The sequence below is a fragment of the Grammomys surdaster genome, unplaced genomic scaffold (genome assembly GCF_004785775.1).
Source record: "Grammomys surdaster isolate TR1022 unplaced genomic scaffold, NIH_TR_1.0 97, whole genome shotgun sequence".
Classification (NCBI taxonomy): domain Eukaryota; kingdom Metazoa; phylum Chordata; class Mammalia; order Rodentia; family Muridae; genus Grammomys; species Grammomys surdaster.
The window spans coordinates 19,785,492-19,795,284 of record NW_021604576.1 but is presented as its reverse complement, the minus strand read 5'-3'; positions in this window follow the sequence as shown (position 1 = coordinate 19,795,284).

Below are 9,793 nucleotides of genomic sequence, written 5' to 3'. Positions count from 1 at the left end.
CTATTAGTTTCAGTGTATCTGGTTTTATGTGGAGGTCCTTTATCCACTTAGATTTGAGCTTTGTACAAGGGGATAAGAATGGATCAATTTTCATTCTTCTACATGTTGTCCTCCAGTTGAACCAGATACACTGAAACTAATAGAAGAGAAGGTGGGGAAAAGCCTCGAATACTTGGGCACAGGGGAAAAGTTCCTGAACAGAACTCCAATGGCATATGCTCTAAGATCGAGAATTGACAAATGGGACTTCATAAAATTGCAAAGTTTCTGTAAGGCAAAGGACACTGTCAATAGGACAAAACGACAACCAACAAATTGGGAAAAGATCTTTACCAATCCTTCATCTGATAGAGGGCTAATATCCAATATATACAAAGAACTCAAGAAATTAGACTCCAGGCAACCAAATTACCCTATTAAAAAATGGGGTATAGAGCTTAACAAAGAATTTTCAACAGAAGAAACTCGAATGGCCGAGAAGCACCTAAAGAAATGCTCGGCATCCTTAGTCGTCAGGGAAATGCAAATCAAAACAACCCTGAGATTCCATCTCACACCAGTCAGAATGGCTAAGATTAAAAACTCAGGTGATAGTAGATGCTGGCGAGGGTGTGGAGAAAGAGGAACACTCCTCCATTGTTGGTGGGACTGCAAGATGGTGCAACCACTTTGGAAATCAGTGTGGCGGTTCCTCAGAAAATTGGACATAGCATTACCCAAGGATCCAGCTATACCACTCCTAGGCATATACCCAGAAGGTGCTCGAACATATAATAAGGACATATGCTCAACTATGTTCATAGCAGCCTTATTTATAATAGCCAGGAGCTGGAAAGAACCCAGATGTCCTTCAACTGAGGAATGGATTAAAAAAAATGTGGTATATTTACACAATGGAGTATTACTCAGCTATTAAAAACAATGAATTTGAGAGGTTCCTAGGTAAATGGATGGAACTAGAAATTATCATACTGAGTGAGGTAAGCCAATCACAAAAGAACACACATGGTATTCACTCACTGATTATTGGATATTAGCCCAGAACCTTAAAATGCCCAAGATGCAACTCACAGGCCACATGAAGTCCATAAAGAATGAAGACCAAGTGGGGGTGATTCGGTCCTTCTTAGAAGGAGCAACAAAATACTCAAGGGAGCAAATATGGAGACAAAGCGAGGGACAAAAACTGAAGGAGGGGCCGTCTGAAGACCTTTCCACCTGAGTATCCATCCCATGTGCAGTCACCAAAGGTAGATGCTGATGTGGAAGTCAGGAAGTGCATGCTGATAAGAGCCTGATATGGATGTCTCCTCAGAGGTCTTCAAGAGTCTGACATATTCAGAGGCAGATGCTCACAACTAGCCATTGAAGTGATCATGGGGTTCTCAATGGAGGAGTTAGAGTGAAGACTGAAGGAGCTGAAAGGATTTGTGGCCCCATGAGGAGAGCAACAATACCAACCAACCACAGCTCCCAGGGTCTAAACCACCAGCCTGGGAGCACTTATGGAGGGATCCAGGGCCTTAGCTGAATATATAAGAGTGGAGGGCCCTGCTGGGCACAGGTGGAAGATGAGATCCTTGACCTCATGAAGGCTGGACGCCCCAGGGGGTGGGAGTTTTGAGGGTGGGGAGGTGGGAGTGGGGGGGTAGATAGAGGTTACATCCACAAAGAAGAAGGAGGAGGTGTGAGGGGATTGGGGGTTCCTGGGTGGGTGGGGGATGGGGTAAGGGGACAACATATGAAATGTAAATAAAACATCCAATAAAAAAATTAAAAAAAAAAAAAAGGAATATTGAGAACCATTATTGTACACACACACACACACACACACACACACACACAGTTGGCACAGGAGCACTTCTAAATTCCTTCTGTGAAGCCAGTAATACTGTAATACCCAAATCAAGTGAAAATACAACTGACCAAAACTATTGGGTGGTATATCTGATCAACATGGAGTAAAAAATAAAAACCTTTCAAACAGAATATAGACATATATAAAAAAGATTATAAATTGCGACCAAAATGGCTTCATCCCTGAGAATATCCCTGTAGAGATGGTTAAACACATGTAAGTCAATAAATTTAATAAACCAGTTAAGTGGTCTGAAAGACAATCATATGATAATCTCAATGCATGCAGAAAAGACTGACAAAATCCAACATGCTTTCATAATAAAAGTTAGAGAGAATATAGTACTAGAAATAACATACGTCTACAATGTGAAAGTTATACATGAGAAACTCAGACATCTTCCTAAATGGAGAAAAGCTTGCAGCAATCCCAGTGAAATCAGGAACAAGACAGGGATGCCCACTGTCCTGATTCCTTTTCAACACTGTGTTAGAAATACTAGCTGGAGCAACAAGGCAAGAGAAGGAAATTAAAGGGACACAAATCATGAAAGGAGAAGCCAGAATATCCCTAATTGAAGACAATATACTTGTGGTGGTTTGAATAAGAATGACCTCCATAGGAGTTGGAGAAAGTATGTTCTTGAAGGAAGTGTGTCACTAGGGGTAGGCTTTGAGATTTTAAGAAACTAAGCCAGGCCTAGTGCCTCTCGCTTTTCCTGCTGCCTTTGGATACAGATATAGAACTTACAGCTACCATGTCTGACTGCATGCCACCATGCTCACTACCATGAGAATAATGGATTAAACCTCTAAAACTGTAAGCAAGAACCAATTAAAAGTATTCTTTTAATAAAAGTTGCTATGGACATAGTGTTTCTTCATAGCAATAGAATACGGAGTAAGACAATACTATACATTAGAATTCCCAAAAATTCTACCAGAAAAAGTCTAGAAAGGAAAAACAAATTCATCAATGTGGTAGGATTGAGAATCAACTTGCACAGATCAATAGCTTTCCTATACATTAAAAGAAACACACAGAGAGAAGGAGATCATGAACACACATCCAATCACAATAGCCTCAAAGAAAACAAAATACATGGATATAAACCTAACCAAGGAAGCGAAGGACCTTTACAATGAAAACTGTAAACCCTATAAAGAAAGAGATAGAGAAAGACGCTAGAAAGTAGGATCTGTAGAATTAATATTGTGAAAATGACCATCTTCTCAAAATCTAGTAACAGATTCAAAGTAATCCTAATCAAAAATTTCCATCTCATTTTATGCAGAAGTGAAAAAAAGATTCTAAAATTTATATGGAACCACAAAAAACTCCAGATAGCCAACCCAATCCTGAGTAAAAACAACAATGCTGAAGAATTATAATTCCAGATCTTAAGATACATTATAAAGCCATATTAATAAAAACAGTATATGAGCCCCAAAACAAACATGCAGATCAACAAATGGAACAAAATTAAAGACCCAAACGTGAGTACATGTAACTTCAGCCACTTAATATTTGACAGAGATGACACAGATATAAGCTGGAGAAAAGAAACTCTTCAACATATGGAACTGGGAAAACCGGATGTCCACATGCAGAAGAATAAAATTAACCCATAGCTGTCACCCTGGTTTTTTTTTTTTTTAAAAAAAAAACTAACTTTAAGTGAATCAAAGAACTAGAAGGGAGGCCTGAAACATTGAAATGTCTAGAAGAAAAACTTAAACAGCACTCTACATAATAAAGCAAAGGACTTCCTAAATAGGACTCCATTTGCCTAAGATTTAAGACTAACAATCGACAAGTAGGACTCGATGAAATTAAAAGGCTTCAGCATATCTAAAGAAACAATCGGGAGAAGAGGAAGCCCACAGAGTTGGGGCGAATCTTTGCCCCACTATACATCTGACAGAGGATTAATATTAAAAATATATAAAGGACCTGAATTGAGAGTTCTAAAAGAATGGCTAGGAAATATCTGAAAAATGTTTATTTTCCCTTAGTAATTAAGGAAATGCAAATCAAAACATACTCATTTCTTCATATCTCAGTCATAATGGCAAAGATCAACAGAATAACAGAAAAAAAATGCTGGAGAACCCTTATTTATCATTGGTTGGGACTTGTAAACTGATATAACCATTATGGAAATCAGTGTGAAGAACTCTCAAAAAACTAAAAATGAATCTACCATACAGCCCAGCTATACCCCTCCTTGCCATATGCCCAAAGGACTTGATCTCCTACTTCATAGATACCTGCTAAGCTATGTTCATGGTGTTCTCTATTCACAAGCATTTGGAAATGGAATCAATCTAAATGTCCTTCAACAAGCAAGTGGATTATGAAAATGTGGCACATACACACTATGAAATACTATTCAAGGGTAAAGAGAAAAAAAATGAAATTATGAACTTTGCAGGTAAGTGATGAAAGTGGAAAATATTTTATTAATTGAGGTAACCTACGTGTTCTCTCTTATCAGAGTTTCCTAGCTCTAACTCTTCAGATGTGAACACACAGCTTGTAGTAACTACAGCAACGAGGAAAGTAAAAACATTTCTACTGCCAGGACAGGGGTTAGATGGATACAAGGAACAGCAGTGCACAAGCAATCTGATCAGGAAGACTGGGAGAAGCAGTTCTCCTCAGGGAGGGAGAGCAAAATAAATACAGAAGTCAATGGGAACTGGGTAGACGGGAATAACAACAGGATACAAGGGGTCTAATAAGGGAAATGGGAAAGAAGGTAGGACTGGTTAGGGAGGGGAGAGGCAGGTAAACACAGAAGAAGAAAGGAAGTTAGTAAAATAACAAGTGTCTGAAAATGCCATTAGGAATAATACTATTTACGTAAATTTTTAAACAATTAAATATTTATATTATTTACCTTGTTCTCCTCTCTCTATATATACATATACATCATACACATATACATATATATAGTTTTAATGGGCCTTTTTTTTTAACCTAGACTGGCTAATACCATCTAAGAGTCAACGAGTCCTAAAAAAACCCACCTCAGTTCCAGATATAAGACGTCTTTTTTTGACTTATTGGCAAGGGCTTTCCAAGAGACTCCCAAAGCATACAGCATTTTGCTGTTGCCCTTTTTTGGCCCCAGTGGTGGAATTTAAGTCACTATTGCTGAAAACACCATGTACTTCAGAAACAGGGCTCAGAGAGATCCATGACTTGGAACTGATCTGAACATCCCCTTCCTGAGAACTAGCTTTCATGGCACCAGAAGGTACCACCCAAGCTCACAAAGGGGAAAGGCAACTATTTCCAGTTATGATGCCTATGAACTATATTCACGACCAGTTTGGCATGATAACCCTATAGGTGCAGTAGTGGCATACATACCTTGGTGGTAATCAACAACTCTCTAATTTGGCTTAAGGCCTGCTCAACAAAAGAGAAAATGTGCCTTGTACCGAAAACCTAGCTAATTACTCCATACTAGTGAAGTCAATGTTATTGGAGCAGAATGTACTACCTAACTACAATCTATATATGCATTTGTCCTTGTAACCACTGATAAGTGCAGTCTTCATCCCACACCAAGAAAACTTCTCTTTACAACAGATGGAGGCCATTGCAGAAAATGAAGACCAACCAAAATGCAGAGTTGTGGAGGGCAGTCTCAATGGATATGATCTATAAAATACTCCTACACCTAAAGCTCAAGTAACACGGTATGGACTGAACAGGTTATATTTAGGAATATATATGTTATACATATGTATATGTGTATACATATACATGCACATATGCAATAACAATTGATGAAAAAGAAGCCATGAATTTGAAAAAAAGTGGGAAGGAGGATATGAGAGGTTTTAGGGGGAGAAAAGAGAAGAGAGAAATGTGATTACGTCATAATCTAAAAATAAAAATAAAAAGGGATCTGATTATGATGAAAATCACAATTATGGAAATGGGCATAAACATTCTTGGATAGCTATGTGATACCTTTACATTCTCAGAAAACAAGTAGCTTCCCTAATCCTGTTCATGGGAAGATCTAAGATTTTAAAATAATTTATTTTAAAATAATTTTATTTTATATGCACTGGCCTAAGGGTGTCAGATCCCCTGAAACTGCCATAACAGACAGTTGTGAGCTGCTATGTGGGTCCTGGGAATTGAACCTAGGTAAAGAGCAACCAGTGCTCTTAACCACTGATATGTCTCTCTAGCCCCTCTTTTCTAGTTTTAAGTATTTTCTTTTCTTAGTTTTTGATCCTTTTCTTTTTGATTCTTAAAAAATGCTCCTTCTGTCAGGCACCTTTCTCCTCATTTCCCTTCTTTCCCTATGTTTTCCTAAACTCCTTCACTCAAATCTATCCCTTTCTTGTTATTTTTTCCCTCCATCTCAACTTCCTGTTACTTCACTGTCTAACCTATGGTGAAGATGACTTGTTTATGAACCAGAGTATAGCTCAATTTATTACATACAAGAATCCCTTTTTCTGGACATTCTAACTACAAATATGTTCAAAGAAGATGGCTCTAGATCAAAGTCTCTTAAAACGATTGGCAAGATCGATAAAGGCCTGTTTCTCAGTTACTTACTCTTTTCCATCTTTCATGTTTGGACTAAGAAGGAAATTTTAAAGACCTGTTCTAAACTTATACAAACACGAAGTGGGCTTCTGTCCCTATCATTACACTGAATGGGCTCTACAAGGTCACCTGTATCCTGGGCTTTGTCAGATTTGATGCCTCTCATTTGACTTTTGGTGTTCCTTCAATGGCCTTCTACTTTTCTTTTTGCTCCTGACCAAGTTGGCTCAGTCTCCCTGGCTGGTACTGATATCTTCTTCATTTAACATGCATGTGCCCAATGTCAGTCAGCTCCTGGCCTATTCATTTTTCCACCCAAATTCCTTGGATTGACCATTCATACCCTGAGCTCTTCTAAACATAAACCATACATCTGGACTTGCCTCTAAACTCCAAATTTCTGACACAAAGAGGTCTAGTCATGCAGAAATCCCCACTTGACAGAGATTACTTGACATTTCATTTGGAATGGACTCCTAAATTGAACCACAACCAATTGGATCAGAACTATTTTCCTCCCAGCTCTCATCTTCCCAACAGGCTTTTCTCCCAGCATCTAATTCTAAGTGGTCATCAGGGGCCATCTACTCTGCTGCTCAGCTAAAGCCTGCTCCCAGCTTGGCTGCAGCATCATTTAACTCCAGTGTTAACATAAGGCAGAAGTCTGTCCACTTTCTGCAACTCAGCTGCCTTGCTCTCGTCTAAATCCCTGACTTTTGTAGGCTGCAGGTCTGCAACCATTTCCAAGGGTGTTCTCTGTCAGTCTCATGTCTTTGCAGTGGCATTTTCTCAATACGTAGTAGCTAGGATGATTTTCATAAATGTAAGTCATTCCCTTTGCTAACAACCTCTTCCAATGCCCTTACCCCAGTGATACCCCACACACCCAATCTTTACATTTGCTAGTACTTTGATTTCTCTGTGGTTGGCCATCTTGAAGAGCTTAGACATTTTTATGATTCCTGATTCTCCTTGCCTAGGTAAAATAAGAACAAATAGTTAAGCCAGGTATGCTGGCACACAACTTTAATCCTAGCACTTATGATGGATCTCTGAGAGTTTAAGGTGAGCCTAGTCTACATAGAGAGTTTCAGAACAGCCAGGGCTATGTAGAGAAACATTGTCTAAAAAAAAAGAGACAATTAATTATGGATCTAATAATTGTTTAAGGTATTTATTGTTGTATAGGTGAAATCTTCCTGTGCAACCCCCCTTACTTTTAATAAGTCTCAAAGCTTAGAACCTCGGGATGATGCTCAGTTGCGTGGTCTGATAGGCCCTACTGAAGAGAGCTAGGGAAAGTAGTGTGGATTTGGATAGGAAGAGGCAGAACCATGGGAGAATAAACAGAAAAGCAAAACACAAGGGGAGCTGGGTGGTTTCTCAGTGAGGCATAAAGAACAGTCTTTTCCTTATTTTGTAATTCATATTACAAAATATTATAAACTGAGCTGTTATAGAAAGAGGAGTAATGAAATGATATTAATTAGCAGCATATTAATTATGCTTAATAGTCTTTCTGAAAAGATCTAAAAATGGTTTAAAAGGAGCTAATGATGTTATATTATTGGGCAATGTGTCTATAATAAACATTAATTATATGGCATTAAACCAGTCCATAGAGCTTTTGAAAAGTACAACACGCTAATAAAACAGCAGAAACCTAATTGCTACCCTTAAACTTTAGAACTGGAATAACTTAATGATAAGAAGTATTTTAATAAGGGAAAACACTCACAAAACACTTTGTATGATATAGTGTTTCAGTGTAGGAAAAAAAAATCTAAAAAGTCAACAGAGCCGAGAGAATTATTGAGATCTTGTAACCCAGATTAGACTGTTAGATCTTCTCTTGTTTCCCACGTAGCTCACTGTGTGGATTTCAGTCTTTTATCAGTCAGCCACTAGAGAGCAAACTTCTTCTTTTTATCAGGCTGCAGCTTTACTATTATTGTTTTTCTCTTTTAAAAACCCTCAACCCTATAGATAGGCAGCCTTCTCAATACTGCGTTATCTGACGATAAAATCTGATGATATGGCTTCTAGGTGCCCGGGGCTGTGGTGTGGGAAACGGAAGGGCTGATTTTAAGACCATTTATATTAAAAACATAAGAAAAAACATGTAAGATATGATTCTGTCGAGCCACCTTCCTGAGGTGAAAATGAAGCCTGCTGCTAATGGAGCCCAGAGTCTTATATTTCATCCCATATATAAAATATGACAGGCACTGTTGGCTCTGACACGCATCTTGGATCTTTTTTTCTAGTCTAAATCTCCAGAGAGCTCAAAGAAATGATGCTGTTTCCAGATGAAGTGTGGATGGATTACACCGTCTGCTATCTCTGTGGCTGTCAGTACCAGAGGCTCTGGCTAGGAGAGAGAAAGCTGCTACTTTAAGGACATTTGCATTGTTGGGCTAACCCTTCGTTGTGGGTGTTTCTTCCACAGGTGAGTGTGATAGCCATAACATTACTGTGCAACCTGCTAAAGATACCTGGAAACAGAAGAGCGATGCGAAGAGCACATAGAGGTCTCCATTACTAGGCTCCAGAGTCTGTTCCACCCTGATTTTTGCCTGAATTGAGAGATAACCAACCAAGTCAAACCCTTCCTTTTCTAGTGGCTGTTAAACAGTTGGCTGGAGGGAGTCTACGCAGAACAAAATTATTGTAATCAGATTTTATCACTGTTGTGGTTTTATTTTATCACCATGCTTTGGACATTGGAGGGTTACAAGTCTACATTTAACATTACAAAAAGTATCTACGACAGGAGATTTCAAAACTTTCAAGGGAACACTACGCCAAGATCCATTGGCTGGGCTGGTTAGGCTGACTCTGTATGTTGTAAAACATGGGTGAACCTGTCAATGTGTGAACTATTTTTCTTAGTAAATGTTCCCAATTTACAAGGTTTAGCCTAGCATTTCATCCTGTGGAGAGCTCTCATGTGGGCCTTGTCTCTTACATCATCTTCTGTCAGCATGACTGCATGCCCAGCAGGCCCCAGTATGCTAGTACCAGTACCTCCCACTACAGATATTTGCCAAAGTCTTCTCAAAAACACGTTGATCCAGGAACACTATAGCACTCACTAGGTGAGGTCTTGCCTTTACAGGGAGAAGTTGAAATATTCATCCACTACAGGAGAAGCACACCATGCACCATTCTCTAAAGTGCTGTTGAGAGCAGGCAAAGGGACGACTGGTAGCATTCATAGAGGTTTTGTGGTGAGGGTGATACCTGCATGGGAGAGGGATTCTTCCACTAAGAAATGGACACTTAACCAGGGGTTAGGTGACAACACCTACCCTGGAGCCAAACTGCCGCTTGTCTAGTTAGGGAACTCTGAAC